The 13672-nt window shown below is 40.0% G+C and overlaps 1 long non-coding RNA gene across 3 annotated transcripts in view; it reads right to left on the bottom strand.

Moving 5' to 3' along the window:
* LOC115612279 overlaps nucleotides 1–8690 on the bottom strand; it is a 46148-nt gene extending 37458 nt beyond the window's left edge. For all 3 annotated transcript variants that reach the window (XR_003992926.1, XR_003992928.1, XR_003992927.1), the window contains exons 1-3: nucleotides 8599–8690; nucleotides 7813–8273; nucleotides 2152–2236 (exon numbers count right to left, since the gene is read on the bottom strand). This is a non-coding gene — a long non-coding RNA (uncharacterized LOC115612279). The remainder of the gene's footprint in view (nucleotides 1–2151; nucleotides 2237–7812; nucleotides 8274–8598) is intronic.
* Between the last annotated feature and the right edge of the window lie 4982 nt (nucleotides 8691–13672).

Below are 13672 nucleotides of genomic sequence, written 5' to 3'. Positions count from 1 at the left end.
TAGCTTGTATGTCCATTTTCATCTAAACACTCTGACTTCCTAAACTGCCAGACATGGTGCCTGTCTAACACAGGGCTGGTCTGACTCACAGTGTCTGCTCCCACACAGCATGTATCTCAGGAAACAAGAAGCGCAAGAGTTACATGACGAAGCAGAACAACCTGCAGAGGAAGGTCTCCATGAGTCAAGTGGAGCAATTGCATGCCACCCCTCACTTCAGCAAGTCAGTTCAGGTCCCGTTTAACTCTAAGACATATACCCCCGGGTTGGACATTTCCTAAAGGCAGAAAAGCTGCTTAGACCTGTATGCGCTGCTACAGAAGGAGTATGGGAGCCACATAAGGCACAGTTGGGCCTTTCTAAGCCTCGCCTAACTAATAATTAGTGCTCTACCTGTTCTACTACTGGGCCAGGTACTGGATTGCTTTGGAAAACAGGAAACAATGCACGAAGCATTAGCCAGGCAAGTCCAGATGTTACCCACAGAATATGGAGGGCACACATGCATGACAAAGACATTTTCATAAAATTGTTTCCCAAACACACCAGAGCTACTGAAAAAATATTTCTAAGTGGTTATAATACTCTCCCATTTACAGGGGTGCACTGGCTGAACACATGTCCATTCTGCTCCTAATGAGTGTGACCAGCAGTCATTTGTGACCCATCTCAATGATGTCTCTACAAGGGTAGTGGTCAATTAACTATCATCTTCCTTCAATGCCAGCACAGTCTTGTCACTGGTGATTTCATTTATTCAGTTGTTTGGAGTTCTAATACTGGACAGAAAATAAGAGAAGAATCAACGCTGAATCACATATGGATAATATGCCTTCCTTCCTACAGATAACAAATGCCACTGAAATAAGCTTGGACTTGGCTGTACTCAGAGAGACATCAGACACCCTTCTAATGTTTTTTAGATCCCATACTTTATACTGTGTACATTACATTACAATGGAAACTCTTAACACTGTTGACATTTTATTGACGGCTGAATAGTTACTTCTAATAAACAAGGACCAATCCTTTGCTTTTAGATATGTGGATCAGACATATTTTTGTCATGGTCACTGATATACTGGGGACCAGGATGAGTGAGATCCTAGTTGGAATATGTGGCTGTGGCCATGTACAAAAACACTGCTGCATAACTGCTGTAGGAGCCTCAACCTTCGACTGGGATCCACACAGATATGTAAGACGACTTTCCTCTTTCCTCCTATGCATACAGGTGTATTACACTAAATGTGTATTCTGTGCTAGCATCCTATTATATTTTCTTTCATACGCATTTGCGTTACAACTGTTCCTTCTGGGACTCTGCCTCTCAGCAGCACCACTGGATCAATGACCACAGCTCAAATTAAAGGGGAGCTCTCGGTTCCCCAAGTACCAGTGCTAATCTGGGTTTAAAGTTCTGTAAAGCCTGATGAAAACAAACAAACAAACAACAAAACAAACAAACAAACAAACAGAAAACCCCCATAATACTGGGTAAAACCTTAAAACAGAGTCAGTTCTAAACCACACCCATAAAGATTGCCCAAGGATCTCTGAAGCATTGTCAGTGGCCACACAGTGTTTAAAGCACCTACGGGAAAAATAGGAAACAGGATCTGGATCTGTCAAAAGACAATTCTTTCTGAAAGGTGAAAATATAAGAAGTGAAACTTTGTTACAGATAGGCTTTCTCTGTAGCCCTCCTTGCTCCAAACAAGGAGCATGAAAAGGACATTTTTTCCTATCAATTGTTGGAATTGCTTACCAGTCAGTTATTTCTTTGAAAAGCTCCAGTAGTCAATAAAGCTGCAAAGATGTCAGCAAAGGACATTTGTTAAAGAAGTCAGTGGCCTGCAGCAGGTTTTTTTGAAATGATAATGTGCAAAAAGGAAGAAAAAAATCAGCCTACCACAGACTGAATCTCAGAATTGGCTGAATAGCTTTGCCTTCACTTGGTCTCTGCCTTTGGCTTCGTATGCACAGGTATAAAGGCAATCCTGGACTGTCTGAGGTCAAAGGAAACCCTAAAGCCTGGACCCACCTTTGCCCTGTAATTTCCGAGGCTTTCAGGATCATCCCCTCATGCAGAACTGGCAAACATTATACCATGGATTCATAAGCATATATGGAGTCAAAAGTGAATCTCACCTTTGCAAAACTGCAGATGGCCAAATTCTGAGCAGGAATTAGGGTAGAGTAGGCAATCAAGCAGTTTTCCTTCTGTTTGCATCATCTAAGAAAGGAGAAAAAAATAAACCCCAATGCTGTTCTTTTGTTGAGCTGTTTATTTTTACATACTGCACTACTATGCAGTGTTTCTTGAGAAAAAAAAAAAAAAAAGATAAGCAGAGAAGTTTAATTTCATAAGCAAGATTAATTTTATTTTGCCAAACCTGCAAGAATTATATTCTTTGGACCCAGCCCTCAATTTCCTCCTGAATTTACCTTCTTCTAATAATTTAAATTTGCCAAGAACCTATTTGGTGCAAACCGAACACTTGAATTTCTGCTCACCTTGCCAGTTGCCCTGCCCTTTGCCAATAACAAAAGGTTTTAAGATAGAAACTGGACTATTTAACCTTCATTAATCATTCATAGTGTTCAAACACATCATCCAGTAACTGAAGAGGGGTTAATGGTAGCTAAGCTTGAGGCTGTTGTCGAAGGTAGGTTTAACTTTCTATGAACTCACTGGACACAAAGAATGCAGCCTGCTCACTATTTTGAATGTCACCAGCTCACAGCAAACTGATGACTACTAATGGTAATTAAATACCTCTGCAGCTATTTGTACCAATAACAAAGAGTTACTGTCAGAACTTGAATGAGGTCCATCTGCCTATTTTAAAGAATGTTAACATCCTGTAAGTGATAAAGCAGATGGTAACCCAAAAAGGAGAGACAAAATCAAACTTCTCTATTCTAGCCCCTTCCTGGACCTGCTCTGGATTCCCTAATGTTTCTCCTCAGATACAGAAGTTTAAGAACAAGAATTCCATACAGATCTGTTGTTTCATGGCAGATTTTCTCACTGTTTCCTTTTACCACAGGTTGCAAATCCTCAATCCCAGTAAGCTGATGGGGAAGTGCCATTCTACCTCTGCTCTGTCCATTCTCACTTCATAATGGACATGTAACATGGTGTCATTCAGATTTGACAGAGAGTGAAGACACGATTACTTGTCTGTCTTTCTTGGTTGGCTGCAAACTGTATAAGAGACACTTGTGTATCTTTGCAAGGGCAGCATAAAGGTTTCTCCAAATTAGTCCTGTAAAATTTTATTAATGTGCTTGACTGTTATGACATGTGTGAGTACAAACGGAAAAGAGCTATTCTTCTCTGCACTTTCTTAATTATACTGTGTATTTTTCTAAAATCTATCACTTTAGGTTATATGCATAGTTCAGGAAAATTATTTAGACTGAATCCTTCTGGGTTTGTCCAGTTAATTTCATTTGCAGGTAGATTAAACATTCAACCATTTAGTAACTCTATTTTGACTCCGTTGGCAATCCCTACAGAGCATGCAAAGCCTAATGGGGCTGGACTGGTTCCCACTATAGAATAAATGCTTTATCCAAGTGACTCTTAAGCAGTAGCAACTGGGACATGATAGGGAAAGTCAAGACTTCTGCATTTATTTACTGTACTTACTGGCAAACTGTTAACAGTCAAATTTATGCAAATCATAGAAAAACACTTGTTTCATCTGCCACATCTAATAACTCAGCAATCCTGCAGTGCATCAGAGGTGTCTCAATAACCAGGTTTCTCTCTATGGGTGAAATATTCCCACTCTCAGTGGGAATTTCCACATCTAGCACCAGGAGTACTGACTATGGCCCACCACTGCCACTTCCTTCTATAAATCTCAAATACAGTTGTGATGTCCAATCTGGAAAGACATTTTTTAATTGTCTCGGTTGGGTCACCTTGACAGACTTTTGTATCTGTCCAGTTTTGTCAAGAAAGCACATACTTATTACTGCCATTTTAGAAATACAGTATCTGATTCCTCAAGGGTTTTTTACTGTAGCAAATAATACTACTGGCTGCAACTACATTTTCAGCTTTCAGCCAGGATCTGTAACAAAACAACTTTCCTCTTGCATTTCAACATCTTTACAGTGGTTTTGATTGCCAGATTTTTATTTTCAAAGGAAGTAGCAGCATTGCAATCATTACTTTAGATATACTTCACATTTCTCAAACTCCTGCCTCATTTTTTAATAATTATTCATACTTTTCATTACTGTGTTTGAAGAATGGTTAAGAACATTTTTCCCCTGAATGAAAAAGAAAACAATTAGAATAATAAATGACTCGAAGAAAACTGATGCAGTTTCCAAGTCAGAGGTTGCTCTGATGGAAAAAAGGGATGTTCAAGGTGAGCAGATGGGCTACGAATTCCATAAACTGCTCATTTTGCAGCAGACTTTTTCCACCACCATTTGTATGTGATTATTGTGCTGCATATTTTTAATACAGGTGTAGAAATATAAAAAGTTCTAAGGTTTTCAGCTGTTCTGGCGAAATAAATATTTATAGAATCATAGAAACATAGAATAGTTAGTGTTGGAAAGGACCTTAAGATTGTCTGGTTCCAACCCCCCTGCCATGGGCTGGGACGCCTCCCCCTAGACCATGTCACCCAAGCCTCTGTCCAACCTGGCCTTGAACACTGCTAAGGATGGAGCATTTACCACCTCTTTTGGCAACCTGTTCCAGTGCCTCACCATCCTCACAGTAAAGAACTTCTTCCTTATATCTAACCTGAACTTCCCCTGTTTTAGTTCATCCATACAGTCGCCCAGATTCTCAGGGAGGAGAGCAAATGTGACCTGACTGGTTTTTCTGACCTTCAAGGACTGACTTCATGGATCTTGGCCTCAGCTCTTTTTCCAGATGACAGCCCCCTCCTTCAAACAGCTGGCAAAGGTTATAACAGACCCACAGCCTACAAGCACTTCACAGCCCTCACTATACTGCATACTGAGACTACCCTGGATTTCGGAGACATAAGCTGGTGAGAGCTCAAACCCTACTACTTCAAAAAGACTCCTAGGCACTAGAACTAAAGGAGAATCACACTTCACATGCACTGAAGCACAGCTGACTTTCCATGCAGGGAAGAGCAAAATAATTTTTTAAAAATTTAACTGAACTTTTTGAACATCACCAAAGGTTCATTTTTCGAGATCACACTGAACTCCCCGTGAAAATCTGGGCAGCTTCATATCCTAGCTGGCAGTATCGCAGCAAATCATTAATAAGCAGATAATAATCTAAGAGGAACACACCTAACCTGTGCTGATGTCAGGAAAATGTATTGAGGTGTCAAACCATAGGTGTTATACATCAGGCCTGCCTGATCCTGCAAGTAATTGCTCCAGAGTTAGATAAACTAAATGTTTCGTAAGCCTCCTGTGAACAAACATCACAAACTGCTCACAGCCTCCCCTGTGTGGCCCAAGGCTGATGCATGAAAGAGGCACTGATGACACTTCTTGTCTGAAGTGCCAAAGCTGAGAGAGGGAATCACACCTCTACAAATTTCAAGAGGACTCCTTTCTCCCCAGGTCTGTAACCTTTCCCTGGGGGAGAGAGTAAAATCCAACATTCCAGAAGACTAAAGCTGCAGAGTTATTCTATCACCTCTTTCTTGGCGAACCAATAATATCAACTTTTTTCTTTGATTTCCTTGATTAACCAACTCAAACACTGCATGGATAGCTGTGAAGCTACAACAAAGGCATGTGACAACCAGACACAAGGCCAAATGAAGTTACAGAACTATTTTTTCAGTGAATGATTTCTCCGTTTGATTAGATTGATTAATGTGCTGATAATACTTTGTTTCATTAGGAACAAACTGTTGATTCATCTGCAGCATCTGTATTTGTGGTGCTCCTGAATGGCTTTTGAAGCTCATTTGCAAAGCTGTCTGACTCAATGCAGATAAATATTGTACTTGATATTGTTTTTGCTGGGAGAGTTTTGTAAATTACATTGTTAACGCCTCTTTGAAGAATCATTTGCTTGTTTAAGAAAAGTGAACTTGTTAGGTGACATGTTTTTTCATGATAGAAAAGTGCAAGTGCACAATGCTTTTCCCTCTGGAATCCCACGTGAATGATGAAACTTCTTTCTCTGGACTGGGAAAAATAAGTAAAGAAACTCATCATGATCATAAAGTTTACAAGATCCATGTTCATCTTCACACTGCCTTCTGTCTTGCTGTGCTCCCATGGTAGTGTAGTTTAGTCTTTAAAATCTTCAGACCACCAAAATACAATTTACTGCTGTTTAAACTGCACGATAGTTCAAATAATGTCCCCACACTTAACTAGAGATTGAGATATTAACCATGCATCTAACTCGATCCCTTAATGAAACATCTAAAATTTATAAAACAATCCATGTTCTTTTCTCTGCTTTTTGTGCACTTGTACTGACCTACACAGCGTTGAGGAACTCTCTGTCAGCTTCCTTTCAGTTTGTCCAGCTCTTCAGAATTTAAGATATCGTTACTTATCATTATTGTTATATATGGTTATTCTACTGATAGCATATTTGAGATTGAAGAGTGACTTAAGGCAGTCATTTTGACTGTGTACAGATCTTGTGTGCCTTGACTTATCTCCCCTTTTCCCAACTACTTTACCTGGTCTGAGCAAAGGTGTTACCCCTCCCTAACAACTTGCTTCTCTGATACCCTTAGACTAACAGTGCAACACAGATGCAACACTACAGACAATTTCACTTTCAGAACATCTACTCAAATACATAAGCTCCTAATGGTGTAATAGAATAGCTCATCCATATCTCCCCATAGAACATTATTTGAAGAATATTCTTTAAAAATATTTGCAAAAATGTTCTGCTTCCTTTAAAAAAAGTATGCACTTCTGGCATGTTTATTTTACCACTTGCTTGTTGGAATTCTAACATTGTATTAAAGCAATAAACCTTTCAAAATGAGAGTTGCAAGGTTAGACATCGCAAATAGCATTCTAATACCAAGTATCAAGCAATGAGCAGAAACAAACAAGAGAAACAGAACAAATATGGGAGAAAACTATGGGGCTTAGAAGCAGGAAAACCCAACTGGAAAAGCAGACAAGGAAAATCAGCAAAGAATTAAAGAAAGAATGCATGTGGCTGCCCTACCCAGCCTTTGAGAGTTCACCTAGCACCCACATGATCTCTGAACTGGGCTCAGAAGTGTCAGGCAAACAAAAACTCTTTGTAGGTACATGTTGGGATTCCCTGACTGGTTGCATACAGCCTCAGAAACCTCATACAGAAGACATAAGAAGGTGGACAACAGTAACGAAGATTAAAATAGTCAAATGAGGTGAGGGACATATTCTTGCAACGAAAGAAAAGGCTGGACTACAAGCATTAACCCTGGACATAAAAATAGATTATTTCTGACTGGTGAGATGAGATACATGAGAGACCTATTAGCAAAGGAACATATTACATGGTGAATCATCTCTTCTTGTAGTCACACCACAAGCTACATGTACATGTTCTGTCTACAGATGCAAAGTTGTTTATTGCTGCTACTGCTGAGCTTACTCACTATGATAACTTCCCTGAAAGCAAAATGACAGTTTTTCCTCAAAACATGCAACTAATACCAATCATGTAAAAAACAATGCTGAAGAACAAGTAGCACCATATAGATTAACCAGCTAGGTCTGTAGTTCACACTCACTTTGTAGAAAGAGCTGACCTTCTACATAAAGCAAAATAATAGAGATCATGCACATCACAGATAACAGCAATACAAGTTCTCCTACCTGTTTGTCTTCTCTGCCATTATTACAGAATGGATCTCAAGAGATGGAGATTGGTAGTTCAGTCTCCATGGCTCACTTGGTCCCTTTTCTTCCTTCTTCTGGTTATGACACTAGCTACCAAGTAACATAATGACTGTAAAGACATCAGGTATTTCAGCAAGAGATAAACAAGTGACCACAAGGCACCTCTCACATCAAGTCTTCTGAGCTATCACATCATGAAAAAAGGCATTTCACAGAAGGTTCAAAAACAGGATTTTGCATATACCTATGAAATTCTAGCACATTGAGTTACCTAATGAACTTGCAGAGACATTAGCAGTGGAGTCACATCACCTGACTTTAAGTCCACAATTCAGGCCAGTAGTCTGTTATTCCTTTATAATCATAGGCTTGTCCACGGAATAAATCAGGGCACTGAAGTCCTGCTGCATAGGATCAGCCAGAAACCTCTCATCTTACTGCAGAGGAGATATAAAGTGACTAACTTAGCCAGTTGAGAGACATGCCTAAAGTTGAGGTATAAATACCTCCCCTAGTTTTGGTATTTTTAGAAATGAGTTGCTAGAACTATTAATTCTAAAAAATTACAGCTTCACAGTTCTTACTTTACCTGCTACTTTGTATATACAATGGTTCCCCTTTCACCCCCAGGATTTAGTGTAGGCTGTTTTGTTTTTTCTATGGACAAGACTTTTGTCATTCCCAAGTCTGCCCCAACTTTTGGTACAAAGATAAAGAGCTCTCTGGCTGTAGGAAGTCACATTGGATAGACATTCAGAGTACCTGGTACAGTTTGCAGAAAGAAATCTACACCTCCTTGCACCAGCCAGCACTGAAGAAAGCCTTCTCAAAGAGACGGATCTTGAGTGATGCAGACTGTAAAACAGAGAAATCTCTGTTGTAATGCCCAAGTTTTTCAACACGCACTGCAGCAGAGATATTTCAGAGAAAATTATCAAGAAAAGAGTGCTTTCTCCTTTGCCTGTTTCTATTTAAGTCATTAGATTGTGGGGAGCAGGATGTGGAAGGGAGAAAATGCTGTTATCCCCCATCACAGACACAAAGCCAAGTGAAAGGTCCAGGGTTACACAAAAGCTGCTGCAGCATGGGCAGTGCTAAGCCTTGGAGACCAACAGCCATGCTCTAAGCACTAGATCATTCCCTCTCTCCTGAATTCTCCTGGCTCTCCATCTGCCCTTGAACAGTCACCACTCAATGGCACAACCTGCATAAGGTGGGCCTTATAGCCTTTGGTTTTTCTGCAGAGCAAATTACCCTGAAAGCAGCAAAAAGAAGAAATCATGTGTCAGGCCTGCCTCTAAGCTAGTTAAAATGAAATGGTAAGACAGGAAAGCATTTCTATACGTACTTTAAGGAGCTCAAGGGATTACTGTTGCATTCTAAACAACACTCTCTCCTGGCAATTTCTCAAGCATAGTGAGCATGACCGCTACTCAGCACTTTGTGCAGAAGCTAACACCAAGAAAGTGTTAGTCATGTTACTGACATGACTAGTGCTTTGGAGGGATCCTTAAATACAGTTATGTCTCTTGTTGGTTAATGAAGGCTTTCATAAATTGCTCATCTTCACTTGTACGAAAACAAGCATTCATGGAATGGGAATCTTCCCCCTTTAGCTGAAAAGCTCTATGTAAGCAAAAGGTTGCTTCGTGTTTGACACTGTTTACCTAAGTGTGGCAATGAAGTTTTCTCCCCCTTTACAGAGTTTGGCATTTAGATGCGCTCTCTTTTGTGCTAAAAATAACAAAGGGAGTATTTGAAAGAAATCAGAAAAGATGAGCGGATACATTATTGATAGAAGTTTCAAGCAGCCTGCCGCTGTTTTGCAATGTGGTTGAATCTCAATTTTTAATGAAGCAACCTATGAAAATCAGATGGGGTGAAAAACATGACCTCTAAATGATACTGTACACAGAAGTTCCCATCAGATAGATGAACTGCCCTCTTTCACATCCCACTGGAGTTTTACCTCAACTTGACCCTACAGTTTACAGGCGAAAGAGACAATACCTTGACTCAGACAGGAAAGGTGGCATTAGAGAGATGCATAACGTTGAAAGAGGGCTAAACAAACTAGCCTTTTTTCCTATTGTGCAGAGTTTCCATCATGTGCATGCTGACTAATACTTCATCCTATTAGAAACACACCTCCAATTTCTTGAGAATATGTTTACTAAAACATTATTTGTAAAGAAAAATCCATGGAAATCATACCATTAAGTGCACCAAAGAGCAGAATAACGTGTCAAGGAGGTACACTGAATACCCAGAAAAGACTAGCAAAAACAGGTTTTAAAACAGATGGGGTGGAATTGAGAGAAGCCAGTTCTGGAGCATTTGCTCTCGATGATGCAAGAATGAAGAACTTTGTGGAACTGGGTATTTTTGTATGGGGTTAAGCCTTTGTCTTGCATAACTATTCCACTGTCACTTCGTGATTTCTTATTCCCTATGGCTGTGATAACAAACTGCACTCAGAGAAACTGCTCTTCCTTCTTCCATCTCCATTTTCTCAGCTCAAGAAAAAAGCACATACAAATAACCCTCGTTCCTTCAATTACCTTCTAATCTGATAATGAACTAATATGTGCTTCTGTTTACCAAAATACTAACATTTCCACTATGAATACTGGCTAATTTATAGTTGCTGCTCTGTACAGAAAATGTCATTCACTGGCCTGGAGTAAAGTAACATTGATGATAAAAAGGTTACATTCATGGGGCTATATTCAAGAGTTCACTACTCAGGATAAGGAAAGAATTAATGGAAAATGCTTTCATAAAAAATAATTATAAGATTTGCTCATATGTCAGGGAGGTAAGAATAAATTATTTAGCAACACAGTATGTAAAAAAAGAGAAGTTTAACAACACATTTCATAGAGAACATTAAGTCACAAATACAGTCCTTTACACAGTAGAAGCCAAATTTTTCCCTGGCATTCCTGAATCAACTCTAACGAAGGCACTGGAATCACACCTGCAGATTCCAAGAGGTAACTGGCTGAATGTGGCTCTCTACCTGCCCACACAAACTGTCCTTATTCAGTTCATGTTCTCAAAGGCATAATGTGTTGATACCATAGTGCAAATTTGCTGATGTCTTCAATATCATTTTTAGCCCTTGAATCGGCATTCTTTAATTATTTAACATATATGATTGCATTTCTGAATGGAACTACATGTTTCTATATTGTGCCAGTCTTTAGAGAAAAGTTGGAAATAATATGGTGCATTTGCTGACACTTCATGAGTTAAATTGTTAAAGTACAATGACAACATACTGTATCCTTCCCATCTTATAATTCACGAGTGTGAAAAGGTTCCTAACATATTACCCAAAGAGCATCACTTGTTATCAGCAATCACTTCACAACAGAGGATAATCGCTTTCACAATCGAGGAACAAGAAAAAAGGGAAAAGGTAGAAAGAAAAGGAGTGGAACAATACCTGTCATTGGAGAAAAAAAAATGAAAGAAAATGTTAAAATTGGAGCCTTTATCTCCTTTCAGTTATACCACTGTAAATCCACCTAAAGCAGAGGGACTTCTGCAAAGTGTTGTGTTCAGAAATCACCTGGCTCTCCAAAGTGCCCTACATTCAAAGTCAGGCTTAATCACAAGACCCTTCTTCTTGCCAGACTTGTGAACTCAGCTCCAGCAGGATATCTTTTCTTTCTCCAGTTTGTTTTAACAACTACACTTATTTGCCTCTTTTGTTTGGATTCATAGGCATCTCTTTTTAAATATTAAGCACCAAATTAAACCTCTTTTTTTGCTACCTAGCAGGATAGAAGAATGACCTTGTGATTAAAAGGGCTAGACTAGGATTCAAAACTCTGAGCTGAATTCCTTCAACACCAGATCCTTGTATGACTTCAGACAGATCACCAAATCTCTCTCCACACTTCAATTTCTTGTCATAAAATGGGGAGAAATTATTATATTATCTATGTGGACACGCCATGAAGTTTTGCACAGCCTCTAGCTATGCAGTGCAATGGTATCTCAAAGACAGTGGCAGACTGCGATGATGACTTGGATTCCTTTCCTGGAAGTTGTCCCGCATACCTTGCTAGAATGCTTAGGCCTGCTACAAAATCAGTTTGTATCATTCTCTCCAAGCAGAAGGAGATAATTTACAAAATTAAGCTGGAGTAACCCCCGCAAACCCACTTGAGCAGGCAGAGCAAGTTATGCCATACACATGCAAACATTTGCCTACAACCACTGCTCTGCAGTGGTATCATCATTGTCACAGTGATTGCTCCCTACTACAGATGCTTTGGTTTTAGCAAGGGACCCCACCATATGATATGGTCAATTAGCACAAGAAAGTTAGCTGCCTCAAGCTTGGAATAAATATCACCAGAAATGGCCCCAAAGGGAAAATCTGTATCTCCTACAAACCATGCTGCACATCCTGGTCTGGTCCTGCAGCTCATGGCTTCCATGACCAACACGGGGCTGCCTCCCAGGACAATTTGTGGTGGTGTGGACAACTAAACATGAGCAAGAGATACGGGGTGAACAACACCACTCCAGAAGCCTGGGGTCTGGGATTTCCTCCCCCTCCCCTCATGCTTTTAGAGGGTTAACTTTCTCACAATCAGATATTAGGACAATCTAGAGTTTCAGGCCCACAGTCTGCCCAGCAGCTTGAAGCGAGTGAGTTAAGCATGATGCCCCTGATAATTTGTGTGTTTCTCATGCAGTTCTGTTTACCTCAGAGAATAGCTCAGATTCATGCGGTGGCTCATCTGTTTGTTTCCCAGGAGTGTCCTCCTCATCAGGTACAAATGACTTGTTGTTTCCCTGTTCTGTCTGCCTCCTTGGTGACGGATAGATGAGAACTGTTCTCTGTGCTTTGGGACTCTAATGTGATCTGGGTCGAACTTGTGGCAGGTGGGGGGGGAGTGGGAGCGGAGAGGAGTGCAGGGAAGGGGCAGTTAACACTGTGAGAACTAAAATCTCTTTGTAGACAAGTGTGTTTGTGTGCATTTCCAACCTAGCTGCAATTTGCTGCCAGCTGCTTCAGGGCAGCAATGGCTCAGGAGCAATGCTGGCAGAAAAGAGAGGGATCTAAAAATAGATCTTTGGAAGGCTAAAATCGGGGCGGGGGGAACATTTCAAGAAAGCATTATTTGATTATTTTTAGTAACAGTTTTATTTTCTGCAGAGTGAAAAGTCACCATGTTTATTGCCTTGGACTGTATGAACACTCCTGAAGGCCTGGTTCTATCCATACTTAGAGGCAAATGGGAAGTCACCAATCCATTTCTTTTACTTATTTACATTTACAATTATGCAACGTATTACCCAAGTCACAATCCACTCATTTGCTGGATGCCTGCCTGATGACAGAAGATGAAACTGTACTTACAAAACTAGCCTACATTCCCTTTCAATTTTTCTTTAGAAACTCGTTTTTATAGGCAGTCTTAATTTGGCAGTTACACTTCAGCAAGGATCACATCAGCATTTTTTCTTTCGAGTCACATAGTTTCAGATGCCCTGAACTCCATTCAAATTCAACTCCATGCACAGAGAAGCCAAGTTTCACCACAACTATAACTGAAATCATACATTTCTGGGAACATCACAGTTTCTACAGAAAACCTTAAACTGACCCCATTTCTGTCAAACCTGGCTAGAGATTCATGAAAAAAGTTCATAAACTCCTTAACAAACCTGAGTAAAAGCTCAGTCTTGGCTGTTAATGATATCCACATGAGTCATGTTGCTGACAGCAGAGGCAGCAGGATTGGGATCCCAGTTAATTAACCTCCACTCTACTCTCTGTGCAGAAAACGTTTCATACAATTCCACTTGTCTC

Source organism: Strigops habroptila, chromosome 8, assembly GCF_004027225.2.
Source record: "Strigops habroptila isolate Jane chromosome 8, bStrHab1.2.pri, whole genome shotgun sequence".
Lineage (NCBI taxonomy): Eukaryota > Metazoa > Chordata > Aves > Psittaciformes > Psittacidae > Strigops > Strigops habroptila.
Note: the sequence above shows the minus strand (reverse complement) of the source record. Positions and strands in the feature narration are given on the sequence as shown.